The sequence below is a fragment of the Rhinolophus ferrumequinum genome, chromosome 2 (assembly GCF_004115265.2).
Source record: "Rhinolophus ferrumequinum isolate MPI-CBG mRhiFer1 chromosome 2, mRhiFer1_v1.p, whole genome shotgun sequence".
NCBI lineage: Eukaryota > Metazoa > Chordata > Mammalia > Chiroptera > Rhinolophidae > Rhinolophus > Rhinolophus ferrumequinum.
In genome coordinates this window covers 93,038,846-93,063,035 of record NC_046285.1, presented here as the reverse complement: position 1 = coordinate 93,063,035, position 24,190 = coordinate 93,038,846, and the positions used below count along the sequence as shown (strand labels likewise).

Below are 24,190 nucleotides of genomic sequence, written 5' to 3'. Positions count from 1 at the left end.
GTGTGAATTCCTCAACTTTTTAGCCAATAATTGTGGCAGCAATTATTTGAATTAAAACTACTATATATCATGCAGCACTTTTGGTTCTAGAATTCTAACTTACATTTTAAAATATCACATTTGATAAAGAACATATATATACAGAAGAATGTTATTTGTAGCATTGTTTTTCAAGTCAAAAAATCATAAGCAATCTCACTGCCCATGAATAGGAAGTTGATTAAATTGTGGCGTGTGTGTGTACGCGCGCACACACACACACACACACACACACAAACATACACAATGGAAAATGACATATTGGGATATTTAAATATTCCAAATGGGGGAGGTATTCACAATATACAGTGAGATGTATAAAAGCAAATTCAGAGTAAAGTGAATAATATCAACCTGTTAAAAAAAGTCAAAACCGAAAAACAGGTAATATGCTCTTTTCCTGCTGAAACTATGGAGGGTATAAAAAAGAAGAAAAAGACAGTTCTTGCTGTGCCTGAAACCCTTAAGAAAAAGTGATAGAATTTTGCAGAGGTGAAGATAGGTTCCCGAGAAAGAAGTTTGCTCAGAGGATGTTTTAGAAGGCAAGGAAGAAGCGGATCTATGAAGAAGGTAGATACTATCACAAGAATACAGGCAGATGTATAGAACTGAGACAAGAATGGTTAGCATGGCAAGAAGAGCTGGCAGCTTCTGTGTCTCTGCAGAACCCAAACTGGCATATGTCATCAAGATCAGTAGTAAAGATATGACCCCAAAAGTCAGACAGGTGCTGCAGCTTCTTCACCTCTGCCAGACCTTGAGTTGTACTTTTGTTAAGCTCAACAAGGCTTTAATTAACATGCTAAGGATTGTGGAGCCATATGAGTATATTGTATCGAGGTACCTGGACCTGACATCAGAAAATGAATTGATCTACAAGCATGGTTATGACAAAATCAATAAGAAGCTAATTGCGTTAGCAGATAACAACGATTGCTGGATCTTTTGGTAAATATGGCACTATCTGCACAGAAGATCTCATTCTTGAGATCTATACTGTTGGAAAGCACTTCAAAGAAGCAAACTACTTCAGCTGGCCCTTCAAGGTGGAATGAAGAAAAAGACCATGAATTTTGTAGAAGGCGGAGATGTTGGCAATAGGAAATCCCAAATCAATTGGCTTATTAGAAAGATGAACTGAGGTGTCTACCATAATTATTTTTGGAATCTGGCCAGTTAATGAACAGTGACTACTTTCACATTGAAATATAAAGCAAAAAACCAAAAACAACCCGTCCCAAAAGAAAACAGGTTATGTGATTAACCAAAGAGAAAACGGAACAAATACACACACACCCAATTCTTCATATTTGTTACTTGAGGGAGGTATGGGGGGACTATTTACTTTCTATTCATTTATTTCTTCATTTATACAATGGAAGACACAGAGATTGATATAGAGTGAGAGGAGAGCTGAACACCAATATGGCAGCCAGCCTCATTATCGCCTCCTTAAATGGGAGGAGCAAGGGGCTGCCTCTGACTTTTTGAGCACAGAGATTTGGAGCAGGATATTGACTGATGAGGAAGAGAATGGCTGGACCACCCAAGTTGCCTGCAGTTACTGACAGCCACTCTCCCCTATTCAGTGGACATTAGGTTGCCTGGGGCAACTCTCCTCCCAGTTCTGTGCAACTGTGCAGTAATATCCTGCTTCAGAAGAAGTTCTGCTCTTACCTATGCCAAGCTCAACTTCCTAGGGTGGGAAGAATGAGAGCAGCAGAAGTTTATTGGTGGATGAAGGTGCATCTACTACAGCTATTAACAGAAACTTCCAGATGAGTCAAGAAATTCAGCAGATGTTCATGCTTCTCTCCTCACCCCGCCCACAGCGCTAGGCACCAGCCTGCATGTGGGTGTCACTGTCCAAAGATTTGCTAGGAGAAGAATGTGGTCGGGTATTATTTGAAGTTATTAAAACCCAATAGAGGAAACCCACACTTGGCATTGATACAAATGAAACTAAGAGTATCCATTTCCCCAATGGCAGCCATACTGGGATTATAAAACATGGTGCCACGAATATCCTTGTGTCCTTATGCAAGAGTTTTTCTGGGATTTATACTTTAGAAGTGGACTTGCAGGGTCCTAAGCTTCGGACTTTGCTAGATATTTCCAAAATGCTTTCCAAATTATACCAATTTGCTCTCTCAACCTCTTATATTTTTCTTCTCAAATGTAAACTACATTCTCTGTAGTAAAACTTCAGTGTTCATTAATCACCAGTAATTAACATTAAGAACTTGAAAGTTCCTGTTTCCCCTAGTTTCCCACCACACTTATCATTGTCAGGCTTTTGAATTTTTTCCAGTCTTATGGACATAAAAGGGTATCTTGTTTTAAGTTTCATGTTTCTGTTACTAGCACGTTATAGCATTTTTTTTTTCATATCCTTATTGGTTATATAGAGCTTCTCTTCTGAGAACTGAAGGTTTATATTCATTTCTTTACTGGAATTTTTGTCTTTTTCTTATAGGATATTTTTATATATTCTAGATTGTAATTATTTCTCAAATGTCTTGTAAATATTTTCTTTGTCACCAGCTTGCCTTTTAACTTTGTTTATGGTGTCTAGTATATAGAAATCTAGAGTGTTAATGTCATCAAATGTATTCGTCTTTTAGTTAGTACTTAAGTTTTTTTTCTTAATAGACTTCATTTTTAGAGTGGTTTCAGGTTCATAGCAAACGGAGAGGAAGGCACACAAATTTCCCATATATGCTCTACTTCCACATATGCACAGCCTCTTCCATCATCAACATCTCCAACAGAGTGGTACATTTGTTACAATTGATGAATCTTTTTATACTTTAAGTGATCTTTCTTACTTTAATGTAATGAGATAATCTACATTTTCTTCTAAAACTTTTAAGTGTTGTTTTGAATCGTTATGTCTTTAATCATGTGGAATTCCTATCTGTGTATAGAATGAGGAAGAATTTAATTTTCTGATACATTTAAAAGTTTGTTCCTTAATCACCTGGGGTCAGAGCGTTCTATTGGCAGATTCCCCTGCAGTCCCACTGAACGATCGAGGATAGCACAGCAGTTCTAGCAGGTATTAGGATTAGACATTGTGGGTAAACCACTGGGCTCATGATAAGCCCCAGAAACCAAAGAGCAAACTAGTAGTGCTACCTGAAATAGTGAGTGGGACGACCTCTGTGGAGTCCCTCATGTTGGGGACATTGGCTAATAGGAAATTAGGGACATTCACTGATTAAAAAAAGATCAACTGGCGCGGCCCCTCAACTTGTTATTAGGATCTAGGTCAAACAATCAACCAACTAGCAAATGTAGTAGCAACTTTGGCAGAACTAACACAGCTGAAGCATTTTCCAAGCAAATGCAGACAACCCAGAGGCAAGTATTGTCTAAATAATGTTTAATCTGTGTAATATCACTAATTTATTTAAGATATACTATAACCTTTTTTAAGTTCTTAAAACCCTGAACATAGTGGAGAGAAGGGAAAAATCCTCCTTTAATTGTTTAATTGAAAAAAAAATTATATTTATTTCTCTCCCCCAGAAAAAAATAAAATAACATTAATTTTAGTAATTTGAGCAGAGATTATTATTTTTTCCTATAAAATTGATTTCCTATAAAATTAATTTAAGTAAATTAACTACACAGAATTTCATGGAAATCTTCATACTTATACAGCTTTTTAAAGAAAATAAAAGAAAACCTTGAGTTATATAAACCATTTATATTGGTATTGTGCTTTCTAAAGTAAAATCTCAGTGTACATCAACTCAGTTACTAGAATTTAAAAGTATAACTCAGCATCCAGTGTGTAGTTTCTAAGACGAGTACCAAATTAAGTATTTGAAACATAGATTGATCTTTGTAATTACAAAAAAGAAATAATTAGCTGGGGCTATCCCACATGTCTTCTGAATCCCCCATTTAGCTCACGTAATTTTTCTAATTCTTCTACAACACATGGGATTCTTTCTATGAATGACATCAGTTTGGAAATACCCCATGGTTTTTTTGAGTTATAAATGGATATCTCACTATGAATGCCTGCTATATTATGATTCATACTTTCACTTCAGGTTTCTTATACCATCATTTTGAAAAAGTGAAAATGAAACTGTTTCATTGGGCAAGAACCAGTTCACAAGGGAGAGGAAAAAGTAAGGTGAACTATAATGATTCACAAAATATTCCAGGATTATATTTCAAATATTTCACAATATTTCTGACAATATTGTGAAAACCATTTTTTAAGGAAAAACAATGTAGATGTGACAAAAAATATTTCTCTGGGAGAGTTAATTTGAGACTTAACAATGATCGTCAGAGTTCTGCTTTACACAGGAATATTTCTTCTAGCATCTCTATCTACCTGTCTCTCTCTCAACTCTTTTCCCGTGTATAACCTAATCTTCTACCTAGAATTTGTTCCCTTAAGCATTACACTATGATCGAAAGATGATGATAGCTAGAGAACTAGGATGAAAGAAAGCGAGAAGGAAGGAAGGAAGGAAAATATGGAAAGTTCTAACATGACTCCAGGTTTGAGAGCCTTTATTCATACTTTAAGTTCCCTTAGGGTTGGAGTCACACCTGCTCATTTCTGTGTCCCCTGCACTTTTGTCAGTTCCTGGCACATAGCAACATTCAACAAATGTTTGTTGAGTAAATGAACACAGTAGCTGAAAAAAAATTCCTGTACCTTATGGTTTTCTGTGGAAAACCACAAGAAAAAAAAATGTCTTTTGAGCTCTCAGCATTCTAGTAACCATGAAGTATCAGGAATCTAATGAATTTCTCTTATGAGATCCTTAAAGCACGAATACTACTTATCATGAGGTATGATGTCTAAGGGAAGATGCCCTACTGCCTTGCAATTCTTTACTTAACATTACTTATTAGAACGGGGATTTTGCCAGAGATTATAAACCCTTTATGAAGATTAATGTGATTTGAAAATCTTTCAATTAAGTATAAATTTACTTCCCTGGCAGTTCCAACCAAAGAATTATGTCTTGTGGGCTAATATGTGTTTTCCTATAAATGAATTAATTTCTCACCTTCAAATGTCCCCTTCGCAGTCCAAAAATTTTTTTTTATCTATAGTGCTTTGATGCTTGTATTTCAAATTTGCAACCCCTTCAGCTTAAGGCATTGGAGAGGACATCATCTTCTTTTTTTTTTACCATCATTATCTTCTTAGATGGAATAGTCTAATTGATTAGTTAGCTAGTCACTCTGCAGATTTCTAAGAGGTTGAACACAGGAGCAATATGATTGTATAAGTGGTAAGGAGTAAAAATTGCCTAAAGGACAGCACATTTGTGAAGACTGTTTAGTAGGAAATATAAAAGTCACTCCTCCCCCAAATTGTCAGGAGCCCCAAAACACCATTTAAAAATATTAGAACACCCCAATATCAGTTATACCAATAATCTGAGCTGAAAATAACATTGAGAATGTGCTGAGACTAGTAATGAAATCGTTCTTGTTTGAATGATTTGTGATAATCAGGAATAGATTACCAGAACTGCTATAGATTACCAGAATCTCTATAAAGATTGTATGGATATTAATGAAAAGAAAGTCAAACAGTGAGATTCTCTTTGAAAACTTAAGGTAATTAATAGTGGAAATATGGAAATCATCTTACTGAAACAGAATAGCTTATAAACCAATAAGACTTGACTTGCAACCTGTTAAATATTTTTAAAAGAAATAATGTTTTAAACAGAAAGGGAGTTGGTCAGCCTCTCATATGAAAGAAGAAAACAAAGAATCCATGAAGTACACTTTGGCAGAGAATGCTAGAGAAATTTGTTCCCAAGATTTGTCCTTCCTGGTGCTGATGGTTGAAACCGTATCATTAATTATTCTTTGTTTGATGCCACTGAACATCTTGTTTAAATGATCCCCCACTTACTCTGAATTCATATTCACTAAGCAATATTTTGATTATAATTTGATTTCTGATATAACTTTACAAGGAAGGAATGCTTTGGCTAGAGGACCCCTTGGCAGTTGCATCTCTCGTTACAATTAATGAATTTTTCCCATGGTTTTGTACAGAATTCCTCTCAATCTAGTTTGTATAAGTTATAATTCCTAAGTGTGACCACGTCTGGGACACTGACAAGATTGAGTTTTCATATGGACAGGGCTGAGTGAGAGTTTGGGTTGCAATGGTTTCTCCGAGGCTGTTGCCACTTTCCTGAGTCCTCCTGGCTTTCTCACTTCTTGTGGGGACAGTCTGAAAGATTACCTGACAGAGTGGTGGACCACAGATGTTAGCTTCCATTCCAAAGTGTTTCCTCCAACAGCTTGTATAAGGAAGAGGGAAAGAAATAGTATACTGAGAAGAAGCAGAGTGCGGAGAAAAAAGAGAGCAAAAGAGTTGGCTTGAAGAAATGCTTTATTGACAGAAATCTCTCTTGTGATGGCAGATTGTACCTTGTCAGGTATGATGGTTAATTTTATGTGTCAACTTAGCTGGGCTATGGGATGCCCAGACATTTGATCGAACATTATTCTGAGTGTTTCTAACAGCTGAATCAGTAGACTGAGTAAAGCAGAGTTCCCTCGCCCACGTGGGGGCCTCATCCAGTCAGCTGAATAGCCAGGCCTGATATTGCTGGTGGCAAAATGCTGATCCATCAGCACAAGAGGGGACTCCTGCCTGCCGACTTTTGAGCTGAGGTATCAGTATTTTCTTGCTTTCAGACTAACTGAACCATCAGCTCTTTCTGGGTCTCAAGCCTGCCAATATTCAGATTGGAATGACACGATCAGCTCCCCTGGGTCTTCAGCTTGCCAATTGAAAATCTTGATACTTGTCAGGCTTCATAATCCTGGGAGCCATTTCCTTATGGTAAATCTTTCTCTCCATCTATATACATCCTATTGATTCTGTTTCTCTTGATGGACTCTGACTAAGAAATACCTCAGGTGTCTTCATGAAATGGCATATTGCCGGAAAATTTTACTTTTGCAAATGAATTAGCTCTTTCATGTGCTCATTGGCAGGGGAAAAATATTTTCATCTCAACTAGATTTCTGTGACTCACTGTGAATGTGTTTCCTATTTTTTTTCTTTAATGAGGATACATCCCATTTCATGAACACTTGTCAAATTTATCCCCAGTAATGGAAAATTATACACAGTAATGAACTTAAAAATTTGGTGTACTCTTATGTCAGCGATGTCTGTGGTCCATATTGCCTGGTTGGTTTTATTTTTGATGCTGCCACATTTCCTTTAGCTTAATAGGCTTTTCCCTCAAACCCCCAAATTCAAACCTGACTCATCTCTTCACTGAACCGTCCACTACAAAGTCAACAGCTCTACGACTTGCAAGTCCTGCCAAAGTGTTTTTAAGTATGATTTATCAAAGGAAAATATAAATCAACAAGTGGTTACACTCCTTCACAGTAGCATAAGACCATTCATTAATTCCACAAGCATTTATTGAGCACCTACCAATGCACCAGACTGGAGAAACAGAGATGAAACAAATACAGACCTTTTTCTTAAAGACAGAAGAGAGGAAAACAGAAGATAGGAAAAAGAAGAGGGGAAGGGAAGGAAAGTTTATTGAGCATCTGTGCTTTACCAGGCACTCTGTTGGGGGCTTTGCAATGGATCCTTACAACAGTTCTCCAAGGTAGGTACTATTATCCCTCATTTATGAAGACACCTAGGCTTGGAGAGATCTAGTTAGGAGAGCAGAAATTATAGCTAGTATTCACTGAGCCTCAGTGACAGACTAGAGTTGAAAGCCAGGTCAAAGGCTTCATACCTATTCCTCTTTGCACTTCACCTTGTTGCTTTGTTCTAAGCCTACACTGTGTGATATGATAGCCAACAGCTACGTGTGGCCACTGAGGACTTGAAATGTGACCAGTCCAAATTGAGATGTGCTATAAGTGTGAAATCTCAAACCAGATCACAAAGACAGTATGAAAAGAATGTAAAATATCTCGCTAATATTTTTTATGTTGATTACATGTAGAAATTATAACATTTTGGATATACTGATGTAATAGCCATGGTTTTACAGAGAAACAGAACCCATGGTATTTATTTGCCTGTCTGTCTGTCTATATCTATGTATCTGTGTATCTATCTATATATCCATCTGTATCTATCTACACAGAGAGATACAGAGACAGAGATATAGAGAGAAACAGAGACAGAGACAGAGAGACAGGAGAGAGAGAAGGGGGATATATTTTAAGAAGTTTGTTCATGCTCAGAGGGCTAGTAAGTCTAAATCTGCAGAGCAGGCGGGCAGGCTGGAGATTCAGGTAACAGTTGATATTGCGTCTAGAGTCTGAAATCTGCATGACAAACCGGGCAGGCGGGAAACTCAGGCAGCGTAATGGACTTCTGAATTGTTCCCGCCACCCCCTCCTTCTGACCAATTTGTATGTTGAGCTCTAATCCTCAATGTGTCTATTTTTGAAGCTATGACCTTAAAGAGTTAATTAAGTTTAAATGATGTCATAAGGGTGGGGCCCTAGTCTAATATGACTGGAACTCCTATAAGAAGAGGAAGAGACACAAAAGGTACGTGAGAAACAACCACGTAAAGACACAGAGAGAAGGGGGCCCTCTGCAAGCCAAGGAGAGAGGTCTCAGAAGAAGCAAAACTGCCAACCTTGATCTTGGACTTCTAGTCTCCAGAACTGTGAAAAAATAATTTTTTCTTGTTTCAGCCACCCAGTCTGTGGTATTTTCTTATGACATCCCTAGGAAACTAATACAGGTTTCTGTGTTGCAGTCTTGAGTCCCAAATTCCTATTTTGGGAAACCTCAGTCTTCAACGGAGTGGATGAGGCCCGCCCACATTATAAAAGATAATCTGATTTACTTAAAATCTACTGATTTAAATGTGATTCATGTATAAAAATATTCACAGCGACATCTGGATAGGTGTTTGACCAAGCAAGTGGGCACTATAGCCTAGCCACATTGACACAGAAAATTAACCATCACACCTGGACTCAATAAAACATACTTAACATTTTCCACCTGTTCCTTTTTAAAATGTGGTTACAAGAAAATTTTAAATTATATAGTTATTTTAAATATATTATTTTAAATTATATATGTGGCTGACATTTGTCACTCACAAATTTCTATTGGACAACACTGCTCTAGACATTGATGAGAATAGATAGCAAGTTTTATAAAAGATGTATGCACAAGGTGTCATGGAGCATGGGAGGAAAACACGGACTCTGCTTGGGGCTATGAAGAAGGACTTTGCAGAGATGGTGAGATGATTGAAATACAAACTCTGGAGCCAGAATGCCTGGGTTTGAATCTCTGCCCTGCCACTTCACTACATGGGTGGCCCAGAGCAAGACATTTACCCTCTCTGTGCCTTGTTTTCCTCATCTGTAAAGTGGGATAGTAATTAAGCCTTGTGCGTGGGGTTGTTGTGAGGGTTAAATGATTTTGTACAATGAAGCAGTTATAACAGTGCCTGTGAATATTAGTTTAAAAGGTCATGCTTGGGCAGAATGTGGACAGATGAAGAGCTGGGCAGATCTCCAAGGGCTTATTGAAAGGGATGAATTTCCAGTGAAGGGAACATCAAACCCTCTTCTTTGGGATTCACTTTCTGTCCTACCACAGGAAAATCACCAGCAGGGTCCAATGAGCGTATTCTGTGGCTGAGAGTTCAGCCACCTTGCATTGACTTTTTGCATCATTGGATGAATGACAAGTGTGCACTTGACATGGTGCTTGGCACCGCTTGTGGTCCTCATCTTACCTAATGTCAGCAGCACATCTGTGCTGACCATGCCCTTATTTTCGAAACACTGGGATTTTGGCATGATTGTCTCCTGGTTTTCTCCTACCTCCCTAGGTGCTACACCTTTGGCTCCGTTGTACAATCAGTCCTCTTCTAGGTCAAGCTCAATCCCTGTTTCTCTCTTCCATTCATTATATGCTGTCCCTTAGAACATCCCATAGACACTCGAGCAAGGCCTTCATTACCTCAGATACTACACATGACTCACAAATTTGTGTCTACAGTCCAAACTCCTCTACTGAGTTTCATATCTGAATAATCAAATACCTACTTGATTACCTCTGATGTCTCAGAGACATTTCCTATTCAACATGTCCTAAATGTATTCACTTGTTCCCCCTTCACATACACCTTGTTCTCTTTTAGTGTTCCCAACTCGTATCTTAACAAAGCCAGAAACATGGGAGTTATCCCTTATCCCTCTCCTTTATTTTTCAAATCCATGCCAACATCAAGACTTACCAGTTCGACTTCACTTAATCCAAGGCTGCCTTTATTTTTCACCTAGGTCACTGGAATAGATCCCTGCATCCTTTTTGTCCCCATTCTAATTTCCTTGTCACACAATGGTCAGGCTGGTATTTTGAATTTCAAACCTCATCACATCATTACTCTTCTCAAAATATTCCATGGTTTCTCACTGGATAAAATTAAAAATCACTGTCTTAGAAAATCAAAGACAAGATTGTAATCTCTGGTCCCTAACTACAACTCCAGCCCCATTTCACATGAGGCTGCTCTTCATTTAGCCACACAGAACTTTTGTCATCTCTTTGTTCCAGTCACATACCTTTTGGCCATAGGACCTGTTCCCTCTACCCCTCCCCATAGTCTCAGAACATTATTCCCTTTCAGAGAATTTACCATAATTGACGTTTATTCACATGATCATTTGATTATTGTCTGTTTTCCCCACTAGCTCATAAGCACCAAGAAGCCTGAAAGGGACTATGCCTGTTCCCTCCTATTGTATCTCTGTCCTAGCACAGCGCTGGTACACAACAGGGGCTTGCCAAACAAGTGCGTTGTCTCAATCAACACTCCATTAACTCGGCCGCAGAGGTGCTTCCATTCCTCAATTTACATGAGCAGCCAGAGCGGTTCAGTTGGTCTGTCGAGGTACCCAAGATTGCAAAGCTATTAGGTAGAAGGACTTGGAATTCTTTTTGTACTCTTCCACAGTATATTTTGTGTTTAAGTTTTGGGGAATAACAAGAACCCTGAGACTATGCCCATCTGCCCCCCTTTTTTTGTTACTGGATTACACTGGGCATTTGGACTCTCAGTGATTGTACTTATTTCTGAACATGCATTTACTGACTAGTTTTTAATGAAATGTGATCAAGAGAAAATAACCTTTGATGGTCCCATAATCAGGAACTCTGGATACTTTTGATTAAGTGGAAGAAAAATGTAGATTCAGAAAACTGAGAAAATTTTTCATTGATGAATAAAAAGATTGTTCCAAATGTGCGGCAAAAGAAACAAACATAGTGACGTGAAATACAGGATGATTTAATTCAAATGCATAAATAAACACATTGACAAATTTTTATCATCTTTATTAGTAATAATCAGGGTGACTTATCTGATTATATACTCTTTTTATAAAGTTTGTCCCCCTAAAATTGCTGATATTTGACCATTTTTGATCACAAAACAGCATTTTCTTATGGTTTAATTTTCTCATAAAGAGATATTCTCCTATCTTTCCTCTGTGTCTCAGGAAACATTTCATTTTTCATCAGGCTTTTAAAAAGAGGCCAACTTTGATTGACTTTGCTGAATAGAATGTTGACTCTCCTTTCTCCGCCATCACTATATGTTCATCCATCTTCCATTTGGAAACTGTGGACTAGTTAGAGGTAATCTGCTCTTTGATCAAGGGTAATGAGGCTTCATGTAGTAAAACGAATGGAGGAGCTCATGAAGATCCAAGGACTTACTGTTTTTTTAACTCCTCTTTTTGAGAAAATGGCCTGAAGCAGTATCTTCTTGAAAACTTTGATGTTTTCAAGTTTTGGCAATTACTCATGGCAATTACTCATGTTGAGTGAAAGCAGTGGACACAATGGATTGGACCAGGGATCAGGAGGTGAAGTCTATTGAAGGAAGGAGATGAGAAATCATGTTGACTAAAAGAGATGACCTTGGTTTCTGAATTTCCAGTTCCTCTTCTGTCTATAAGAGGCCTTACCGTACTTTATTTCTCATCTATGAATATCCATGAAACTTTCCTTTTGTAGCTTTCTAATAAAACTCTATTTGTGCTTGTTAGGGAAAACTTTTTTCCTCACCACAAAATAATCCATGACCACGACAAGAATTAAATGGGATGATATATGTGAGTTTTTTGTTTGTTTGTGTTTTCTTTTCTTCTTTTGTAAATTATAAAGACAAATCTGAGATGCGGCTATTTAAAAAAGAGGAATGTTCTTTCTCTTGTGAAACTTGGCTTTCAGAATAGAAATTCATTTCACGTTGGCCAATAGATTGTTTGTGAAAAACCAATAGTCAAGGAGAAGGTGTTGCTTCGATGACATATGAAATGCGTGTTATTAGGTGGGTTTTCTCTTAGACCATCAACACAAATGCACAAGCAAATATCATTCATTTACAATACAGAGGCTTTTAGAAGTTGTTCAGTTGGAGTTCCCCTTTTCCCTTCAGAAGGGATTAATCTGAGCTCCTACTGTTTACGGACAACCAAAGAGGTTACCTCTGGCCACACTTTAAAAATTAGTTGTACAGTTGTCAAATCAATTGACCTAGACCTGAAGTATTATTTCTTATGAAAAGGATTCATCCCTGTAGCAGTATGAACATGGGGTTTTAGAAAATTGTTTTGCTAAGACATAGAGAACACATTGGAAAATATTACAAATGTTTTTATTTTATTTCACACACCTTTTCATTGACTTTCCGAGGGGATTATTCGAGCAAAGATTGAGCTGAACTTAAAGGGTAAAGATCTGAAATCAGAAGAATCATCTTTCTTTATTTCCGAACAGCAATTATTCAAAGCTCCCTAATATCTTACTTTTCCTTATCTATGAATAAGGAGATCTGGGGTTGATCTACATTTCCTTTAGTAATGTTTATTCCGTTGTAGACCAGTTATCTTCATCTTTTTTATGTGTTATCCTTGGTACCAGATGTCAGTAGGGTATAGAGCTATTTGGGAACTTTTCCAAGGCTAAATGATGAGTGTAGGGATCACATATAAAAAGACAATGTCTTTGGTTTAGAACCAAAAAGACAATATCTCTTATTGTAGCAAAGATTGTATTTTAGGCATTATTTTTCTTATTCCTGGCAAGTAAGGTGTTGCATACAAGAGGATGTAAATATTTTTGACCATTAGAGAGGGACTAAGCTAGGAGGGAGCTGTTAATTACGGGATAAAAGCACAAACCTTCCTAAATGTGTATTCCCTGAAGCTGAACACAAGACTTTGCATAGCTTCTCACCAATGCCTGCCGTCATTCAGACATTCCAGAATCAATAAAGTGTATTAATATTCTGAAGGCTCCACTGGTTCTCTGTCTGCTCATCGTTGCTTCACGACTTCATTAAGCTCTAGGGGTACTAGTAGTAAATGCTTATGCCCTTTAAGTATCTATTTTGTACCAGTTACCAGTTGGGCAAAATGGGTAAAATGATGTAATATTATCATATTTTAGAGATGATGTGAAAGCCTCGCTATGTACTATTTTATTTAATTTTTAAAACCTCTCAAAAGAAGGTATTACTGAATATATTTTACAATACAGAGGCTGGAGCTTAAAGAGGTGCACCTGACTGCTTCCTCCACACACACACCATTATTAAGTAAGTGGAAGTTTCAGGATTTAAGTCTAAGTTAATTTCATTCCCAGATGGGTGCTCTTCATTAATACAATAAACTGCTTCTAAGAACCTTTTTCAAAAATTTTTTTTGGCCTTCAAGGGACGGAAATTCTAGTCATACTGGTAAACTTGTTCGTTAAAATTAGTGGTTTAAATTAGGTTTGAAATGACCGATCAGTCAAGAAGGTCAGGATGGAGGAAAGCATAGACACTAAGAGAACATGGGATAGGCATCTAAACTTGACTGATGGATGAGACATGGCATCCTAGAGAAGGTGACTGTACTGGATGTGTAAGAGTCAGTCAACAGTGATGGAAGAAAACCATATTCCAAGCATTGGGGAGGGCATGTGCACACAGTGGAGATGACATTATTTTTGTGAAGGTGGGACAAGTGTGGAAATTGAGGCATGATCCTGAGTGGAAGTAGATAGGTTGGTAAGGACCTTGTATAGAACCATTGTACAGAGACCTTAAAAGATTAGATTTTATCCATAAAACAATAGAAGACTTTGAGGATTTCATAACTAAGAGTAATGTGATCAGATTTAAATGTTAAAAATATCACTTTGGCAGTTGCGTGAAAATTAGGTTTGAAATGATCAAGATTGGATGCAGGGAAAACAATTCTGCTGTTAAAAGGTAATTTACGCAAGAAGAGATGAGTTCTCAAATAGGATAGTGATAATATGGATGAAGAGGAAGAGAAGATTTGAGGGATGTTTGGTAATAGAATTTACTGAATTTGGTGATTGGATCGAATGTAAAGAGGAGATTAAAAAAAGGATCTCAAAGATAATTGCTAGTTTTCTGTCCTGGCTGACTGTTTTAGAGAAAGAGTGGCTATATGGGAGGAGCAAATTACTGGGAAAATAATGGGGTATCTCTACAGGACACCAGATGGGATGGCTGAGAGTTTACAAATGGATTTGGAGCTGAGCAGAGACAGCCAAGCTAAAGATGTGCTTCTGGAACTCATTAGCGTAAAGGTGGTAATTTAAACCATTAGACAGGATGAAATCTTTTAGGGACAGTGGGAATAAAGAGGAAGAAAAGGATGAGTAGAGGACATTCCAACATTTAACAGACGGGTAGAGGAAGAGGAGCCTATGAAAAATAAAAGGAAGACAAAACCAGATAGGTAGAAAGCAATCCAGGGCTGACTACAGTCAATTAAACAAAGAGAGATAAGAACTTCCAAAAGGGGAATGCCAGGGAACAGCTTTAAATTCTACAGAGAAAAGACTGAAAAGCATCCTTTGAATTTAGCAACAGGGTGATGGTTGACATACATTTCTCTTCAGTTTAATGACAGCTTTTTTCCTCACTCCCCTCCCTGGGATTAGGTTTAGTGTGGTTAGAGATGGTGATGGGGAGGGAGACGTGGGGGGAGGTAGGGGAGACAGGTTAGCTTGGGGTTTGCACACCACTCCGCTATCCACAAAGAGGTAGCATAGTAGAAAAGGGTTTCCCTCAGCGTCTTGAAGTAAAACTACTGAAACCAACCTTATAATTAAATGATTTCTAAACCATTTCTCTATTTGTACACCTCACCCATGGAAATCAAGTGATTGCTCCTTAGAAGGAGACTGGAATAAGGTTTTATCCTTTCCCACCTCATTCTCTCTGAGTATCTCTATGCAGCAAACATTGGGTGAAGAATCTATAGTTTTAGTATCAGCAGTTGTGGGTTTATTAGGTGGGTTTGTATACTTGTAGTGTTAAAAATATAATTTCTACCAATCACACTGAGTGAGAATTGTGCTTTTATGCTTTGTGACACTGGGCAATTAGTCAGAAATAAACACTTTCAACGGTTGAGCTTGAAGTCCGATAAGTGTTTGGACACTGCCTCATACTTCCTGGGTGATCTTGGGCACGTTAACTAATTTATTTTGGTTCTAATGTCCTCATAGGTGAAGTGGAAATGATGCTATTTACCGTGTGAAGTTTTTATAAGTATTTAAGGAGATAATGTACATTAAGCATTTAGTACAGTTCTTTGCACATAACCATTGTTTAATAAATGTGAATCACTATTATTTTATTTCTAATCTTTAAAGTTAACCTTTCTTCTCTGCTTTGGGACCCTTCCCTGATTGAAGATTTTCAGGCATTGCTTCTCCCACTCTTCACCACACTCTACCCTGTTTAGGGGTGTCATCCAATCTTCCTCCCTTCTTGCTTTCCTCCCTCCCGCCTTCCCTTCTTCCCTTCTTTCCTTCAAATCTTTATTCCTGTTAATCACACCTAGAGTTCAATTACTTTGAAGAAATCAACTTTTTTCTATGAATCCTGATGCCTCTTTAATGAACTTTGAATTTATTTTCTTCTTTTCATGATCAACTCTTTCAATTAATAGTCTACACTCATTATGTGATTTGTTTTGTTTGTAAACTTAGAAATGGAAACTTAGCCTCCTGAAACTGCTTATGGCAAGGGTATGAGTGACCTATTTCTAGAGAAAATGGCCTTTTAAAATCCTCCACCTCTTGGGTTATTCAGCTGCCTGTGATTTTGTTGAGAACCCTTTTCTTGAAAAATCTCTTACCCTTCTTTTCTGTGTCACCACAACATCCTCAGTGTCTTCTTCACTAGTTCTTATTTTCCCTCCCACATCCTAGTCATTGGAGTTTCTCAAGGATTAGGCTTTAGCTTTCTCTTCTCTTTCATATACTAATTTCTTCGCAGAGTTTTGTCTACTTAGAGATTTTATCATAAAATTGATGATAAAAAGTATTTTATCTACAACTGTGCTCTGAGTTTTTGACTTCTATTCAGCTTCCATATTTCCAAACAACTAGAACCCCTGCTATCTTCTCATTCTTCAGCAGGTAAACTCAACTTTTACCCTTTCTTGGGCTTTACTATTTTCTAATCAGTAAGGACTTTTACCTTTTCTATATTTCTCTTAGATTACACAATTTGGTTAGTATCTGGCTTTCTTTTTAGTGTATAATTCAATTTTTATTGCATTTAATAAATATATACCAAAATTTGGTTTTCTTCATTTGCTTTTTAAACGATTTTTATAAAAAAATAGCATACAATATTATATTAGTTTCAGGTGTACACAATAGTTATTCAACATTTATAAACCTAAAGAAGTGATCACCATGATAAGTCCAGCAAACATCTGACACCGTATCACACTGTCACAATCTAATTGACTATATTTCCTATGCTGTATATTATATCCATGATTTATTTGTTTTATACCTGGAAATTTGGACCATTTGTTGCCCTTCACCTTTGCCCCCCATTTTTAATTTTTCAGTTACAGTTGACATTCAATATTATTTTATATTAATTTCAGGTGTAGAGCATATGTTTAGATGTTTATATAATTTAAGAAATGATCCCCCTGACTAGTCTAGTACCCACCTGGCACTGTACATAGTTATTACCGTATTATTGACTATATTCCCTGTGCTGTACTTTACATCCCCATGATTATTTTATAAGTATCAGTTTGTACTTCTGAACCTCTTCACCTTTTTCACCCTGCCCATGATCCCCTTCCCATCTATCACCCCAATAAATCTAATTCCCCTTTTGACACCATATGTAGTTATTACAATATTATTGACAATATCCCACATGCTATACACTACATCCCCATGACTACTGTGTAACAACCAATTTGTACTTCTTAATCCCTTCCCTCTTTTCACCCACCACCCCAATGCTCTTTGCATTTGGCAACCATCAAAATGTTCTCTATCTGTAAGTCTGTTTCTGTTTTGTTTGTTTATTTTGTTCTTTAGATTCCATATATAAGCAAAATCACATTGCATCTGTCTTTTACTGTCTGACATACTCCACTCAGCACAATACCCTTCAGGTCTATCTATGCTGCTGCAGATGGCAAGAACCCATTCCCTTCTATGGCCAAGCAATATTCCATTGTAGGTATGTACCACCTCCTCTTTATCCATTCTTCAATCTACAGACACCCAGGTTGTGTCCACATCTTGGCCATTGTAAACAATGCTGCAATGGACATATGGATGCACGCATTCCCTCAAAGTAGCATTTTGGGTTTCTTCAGATAAATACCAGGAAGTGGGATTACAAGGTCTTTCTTTGTTTCTTGTTATAGCCTTTGTTTTAAAGTCTATTTTGTCTAGTATAAGTATTGCTACCTCAGCTTCTTTTGTTTCCATTTTCGTAAAATAACTTTTTCCATCCCTTTACTTATAGTCTGTGTGTCTTTCAGTCTGGAGTCTCTTGTATGCAGCATGTGTAAGGGTCTTGTTTTCTTATCCATTTGGTGACTCTATATTTTTGATTGGAACATTTAATCCACTTACATTGAAAACAATTGTTGATAGATGTGTAGTTATTGCTTTTATATTATTCATATTTAAATGTTTCCCCCCACTTAAAGAAGTCCTTGTAATACTGGTTTGTTGGTGATGAGCTCCTTTAGATTTTTCTTGCCTGGGAAGCTCTTTATCTGTTCTTCGATTTTACATGATAGCCTTTCTGGGTAGAGTACCCTTGGTTGTAGGTCCTTGTTTGTCATCACTTTTGAATATTTTGTGCCAATCCCTTCCAGCCTGCAAAGTTTCTGTTGAGAAATCAGCTGGGAGTAGGTAATGAACTGCTTTTCTCTTGATGTGGTCAGGTATCTGTCTTTGTCTTTAACCTTTTCCATTTTTATTATAATATGTCTGGGTGTGGGTCTGTTTGGGTTCATCTTTTTTGGGACTCTCTGTGTTTCCTGAGCTTGTATGTCTATTTCCTTCAGCAGGCTACGAAAGTTTTCAGTCATTATTTCTTCAAATAGATTCACAATTCCTTGCTTTCTCTCTGTACTTTCTGGTACCCTGTGATGCGAATGTTATTACACTTGATGTTGTCCCAGAGGTCTCTTAAAATATTCTGATCTTTTGGATTCTTTTCCCTTTCTTCTGTCCTGATTGGATGTGTTCTGCTACCTCTTCCAAATCACTGATTCAAACATCTGCTTCATGTAGTCTGCTGGTGATTCCTTCTAGTACATTTTTCATTTCATTTTTTGTATTCTTCCCTACTGACTGGTTCTTTTTTATGGTTTCTATACCCTAGTTTATACTTGCTATCTCTCTGTTGAAGTTCTCACTAAGTTCCTTAAGCATCCTTATAACCATTGTTTTGAACTCTGTTTCTGGTAGGTTGCTTGCCTTCATTTTGTGTAGTTCTTTTACTGAAGTTTTCTCCTGTTCTTTCATTTGGGGCGTACTTTTTGTTTCCTCATTTTGGCTGCCTCTCTGTGTTTGTTTCTATGTATTAGGTAGATCTTCTATGTTTCCTAGTCTTGCTGGGTGGCCTTATGTAGTAGGTGTCTTGTGGGGCCCAGTGGCACAGTCTCCACGGTCACCTGAGCTGTATGCTCCAGGAGTGTCTCTTCTGTGTGTTGTGTGTTTGTCCTTTTATAATTGATCCTTGATTGCTGTTGGCATGTCAGGGAGTGGTATTGATCCTCAGGCTGATTGGCTATGGCATTTGGCTATGTCCACAGTTTATGGGCTACTGTGCAGGAGGCTTACCCCATTGGGTGGCATTCACCCCAGTGGGCTCTGGTGCCATTTGAGTCCACTCTTTGTGTGTGTCACTTGTAAGGCTAAGTGGGTGGTGCTTTGCTATGGTCTGAAGCCAACCTCCAAGTATGTTTGTTAGTTCTGGGACATTTGGGGAGGGACTCTGGTGCAGGCCCAGGTCACCCGTTGCCTGAGACTGGCTGGGGAGTACCTGGCAGGAGCTACAAAGTGATCCATGGTTAGTTGCTGCCTGTGCTGTACATGGAGGTGCATGGGAGAAGCTGTGCTGCAAACCAAGGACAGCTGCTACCAGTACTGGTTTTGCAGTAGCTCCACAAAAAGCCAGGACACTCTGAGACCTGCTGCCACCTACCATCTTCCATTAGGCTCAGTCAATAATAAAACCTTGGGTGAGGCAGGATCTCAGTGAGTCAACAGGGTGGAGCAGTGGAGCTCACCAAGTCAATCAGATTCAGATTTGGCCTGTGAGGGCGCGCTCAACACAAGAAAGATGGTGCATACCTGCTGGCTGCATGGGAGAAGGGCCCCACACAGGGAAAATGGAGACTCTCTTTCCAGTCCTTGCTCTGCAGCCAGGCAACTCAGTCTACCCCCACCCCATATGTCTCTGACACACCCAGAGTCACCATCCTTCCGCTGGAGCCCAGGGTAAGTGCCTGCACAGGCCTTTAAGAGGACCTCTGGGTTTACCACAGCCTGGATGGTTGGAATCCCCACGGCTTTTCACAGCCAGATATTGTGGGGCTTCTCTTCCTGGCACCAGTACTCCAGGCTGGGGAGCCTGGTGTAGGGAGCTGGAGTCCCTCGCTCCTTCATGGGGAACTTCTGTGGCCACCACACGTGGGTGTGGGACCAGCGCATGTCACATCTCTGCCCCTCCTACCATTTGCAACGTGACTTCCTCTTTATATCCTTAGTTATAAAACTTCTGTTCAGCTAGACTTCAGGTGGTTCTCCAGGTTGATTGTTCTATAATTTAGTTGTAATTTTGATGTGTTCATGGGATGAAGCACATATTGTATTTATCTACTCTGCCATCTTGGATCTCCTGATCCATTAGTATCTATCTTAAACTGTGTGAAAACACGATTCTCCACTAGCTTGTATGTAATTTGAAGACAGCACTCAGATTGGTACTTCTTGAGTAAAACTGAAGTATTTGATAATTAATTCCTGTGTCCACTTTTAAAAAATGTCAGTGGTGTATTAATAGATGAAGATTGGAACACAGGTAAACAACAGAATAGAAATATCACACTCCAAAGTGGTGTAATACTTATTTGGGGATTTGTGTTTATTATCAAGCTAAGTTTATTTAATAATATTAAGAGATAATTAGAAGATGAAGTTTAAGTGGATTAAATATTAAGGGTCATATAAAACAAACATACTAAACAAATTTTTTCCCTCTTTTTGTTAATTATTTGACAGTGGAACTTAATCTCATTAATATGTTTTTCCTTAACCGTGGTTAAGAAATGAGCAGAATTTTTTCTGGAATATTAAAATGGGATATTTAGCAAACAAGTTATGACTCACAATTTGGAGAATGCAATTAATTCTGAACATAATTACTTTCATTAAAATGCACTACAATCTGATTTGTGCAATTAATTAGAAAAAAAATCTATGGGTGGAAAATTCTATGTTGAAGAAATGCTTTGTTTTGCATGGCTTTGAATAAACCTTTCCTAAACTTTCATGTTTTGGATTTGAAAAGATTCAAACTAAATCTCAAATCAATTGTGGATACAGTAAAAAAAAAAAAAAAAAAAAAAAAAAGTTAACCAAACAACCTTCTTGGTACAAAGCCACACACACAAAAAGCAATTTTTCTTTGATTTGAACAAAAGGACTATTTCCCTATCCCTACTTAGTATACCAGGTTAAATTAATCTCAGAAAGTACATAGACTTGTTCATGTATTGTCTGGTTGAGAAATGACTAAGATTGTCTTGTGGACAGGGTCACTTGGAAAGCCTCTTAATAGAATCCAAATAATAATTATGATACTATTTGAAGCTATATGTAGGAATATTGAAAGCTCAGTCTGAAGTCTTTTCAGTCGCTGAGTCACTGCAGTACCCCAGCAAATGTCTTTTATTTTTGCACCTCAATTTTTCTATGACCAGTCAAAGAGGAATTTTGATCAGAAAATATAATACATGATTTAATAATGAGAAAAAAATTGAAGTCAAAAAAAGAGAGAAAAAAAACTAATAAAGTTTTGCAGAAATTTTGCCAGCTGAGAGATGAGGTCTGAATTTGGGTGAATTACAACTGAGACAATTGGACATCACTGATATTTTATTTTAGTCTACCCAAAAGAAATATGTCTCCAAGATGGCACATTTCTGCCCTGGGTATTATCTTTATTTGATATTTTGCTACTATGATTTCATTTATTCACTTCTTTATCAAACAGATGTATGTTAAATATCAACTATGTGATAAAGTTCTAATGACTGGTGACGCCAGTAAAGCTCTACTCTTATGGCCCTACTCTTGCTAGGTTCTTCTCATTCATTCTCACCCAGGACTTATTTTAAGATGAGAGCCATTTGCAGCAATCACAAGATGTGAGTTTTATACTTTGGGGACAGTGGGATCCATGAAGGTTGCAGTATTGGGAAAATGTGTTTCTGGCTTTTGAACCCATCATATTTTCTTTGTTGCCTCTACTCAAGGAATTTGAAACCAAGAGGGAGAACTTGGAAAGTCTGAAACCTATTTTAAATAGCTCAAGTTCTGGAGGAGGGGAAGATGACCACTGCGAGGTCTACTTGTGTGGGGGTGGGATCTGCTGCTAAGACGATGCTTAATGATTTTGTGATGTATGTTACTTGGTAGCTGAGATTTAGAATATGGGAGACTCAAACGAAAGTAGGCATAACCCTGATTTAATATTTTTCCCTACTTTAATGTCACCTGGGTTTGTCCTTTTTAATTCACGGGATTATCTTTAAGTAACCACAGCAGAAATGGGTTTATAGATATGAGGTGTGATCAAAAGATAGGGTGAATGTTTAAGTAAAAAGAATTATTACACTAAAAGACAAATTGCTATTAATCCCCCCTCAAAGTACTCCCCCTCGCTTCGAACACACTTATTCCTTCGTTCTTGTCACTTTCTGAAGTAGTTCTGGAAGTCCTCTTTTGTGAGTGTCTTTACTTCATCTTCCATCATGACAATACTGCATGTCACACATCGCTTCTGGTATGGCAATTTCTGTCAAATAAAAACATTATGCTTTGTACACCTGAAACTAATAAGAAAATAAAGTTAAATTAAATTAAATTAAATTTTAAAAAATTATGATGTGTCCTTATCCACCTTATTCACCGGATCTGGCAACGTGTGACTTCTGGCTCCTACCCAAAATCAAAATGACCATGAACGGTAAATGTTTTGAATCGATTCAGGACATCGAGGCAGCTGTGACAGCCCAACTAAAGACACTCACGAAAGAAGACTTCCAGAACTGCTTCAGAAAGTGGCAAGAACAATGGGATAAGTGTGTTCAAAGTGAGGGAGAGTATTTTGAGGGGGATTAATAGCAATATGTGTTTTCCTGTATTTTTTTTTTAATTTAAACATTCACCATATTTTTGATCACACCTCATAGGTCCATTCTTTTCAAGAAGAGAATTTTATTCCAGTTATACTTTTCTGCATATTTTGTCTCCTTTCTTTCTTTCTCCCTCTTTTTATTGTTATTCTGTATACTTCAAGGATCTGTTCATTTTCTTTATAAAAATTTAAAACCTTTAGATGTTTACAAATAAACACAAAAATAAGCCACAGTATGGTGTCTCCTTTTGTAGTTAGGCTTATGAAAATATAGAGGACAATGACTTGATGGAACATAGGTCAATTCTATGGAGCTGTGGATAGAAAGGGCAGAACGAAAAAAAATTGCGTGGCATTTTCATATGACACATAAAATCCGAATTATTCCCATAGGGACTTGTCAATCCTAAAGGATACTTTCTATATAGGAAGGAAACTTACTGCTGTATAACTGATAACCTCCTAGGGTGTGTCCCCAGGTCATAGCTATTTTTCTAGGTTTTTCTGACCCCATATAATTTACAATGAGAGGGGAATTTCCTGATTTGAAGTCTTGTCACTTTGGTGACTTTCTAAATAGAAATGGGAGAACACAGAAAAATTTTGAAAAGAAAATTCAGTTCTTCCTGGCAATTACATGTTTTTTTCCCCCCTGTATGTTATTTGGACGTAAAGAACTCTTATTACCTTAGGAACAAATATGAAACAGTTTTCTGGAAAAATGAGTTTGATTTTGGGTCAACAACTGGAGAATTCTTTTTTTTTTCCTCTAGCAGCTCCACAATAAAATGCATGTTCAATATAACTGAAAAGAAAGACTAAAAATGTTGCTTTTTTATTCATGTGTGTGCCTTTGTATAAGTATAATGAGGTAAAATTTGAGTAATTGAGAGTATAAGATTGATATATGCTTCGATTTTCTTAATACTTAAAAAACCTGCATACTATAGACAGCCATCTAGAAAGTTAGTTCAAATTTCCACTGACTCTTACGCAGAAACAGATACCATCATATTTCTTTTCTAAAAACTGAAAAAGGGAAGTGACAAAGAACAAATCTTTCATGGGTCATTGATTGTAGGACTTTAGAAGATGTGTGTAGTGTGTGTAGGTGCGTAAGAATGAATGAGGGAACGAGGGAGGGAGAGAGGGAGAGAGAAGAGAAAAAGGAGGCATTTGAGGGAAGAGAAAACAGAGTGGTAAAAAAAGTGCATATCTATACTTAAAACATAAACTTCAGCTTGAAATAATGCAAAGTGGAAAAAAATAGCTATAAGGGAATGTTAAGGAGAAAAGCATTGGTAGGATAGGGTATTTTCCACTAACTGAAAAATTTTATAGCTATGTTTTTATTTCCTAAGATACATGAATAGGTTTTG

The 24,190-nt window shown here is 37.5% G+C and overlaps 1 pseudogene; it reads left to right on the top strand.

The window, feature by feature from the left end:
• The first annotated feature begins 450 nt into the window (after positions 1-450).
• LOC117013204 (60S ribosomal protein L7-like) lies at positions 451-1,180 on the top strand (annotated as a pseudogene).
• The last annotated feature ends 23,010 nt before the right edge of the window (positions 1,181-24,190 follow it).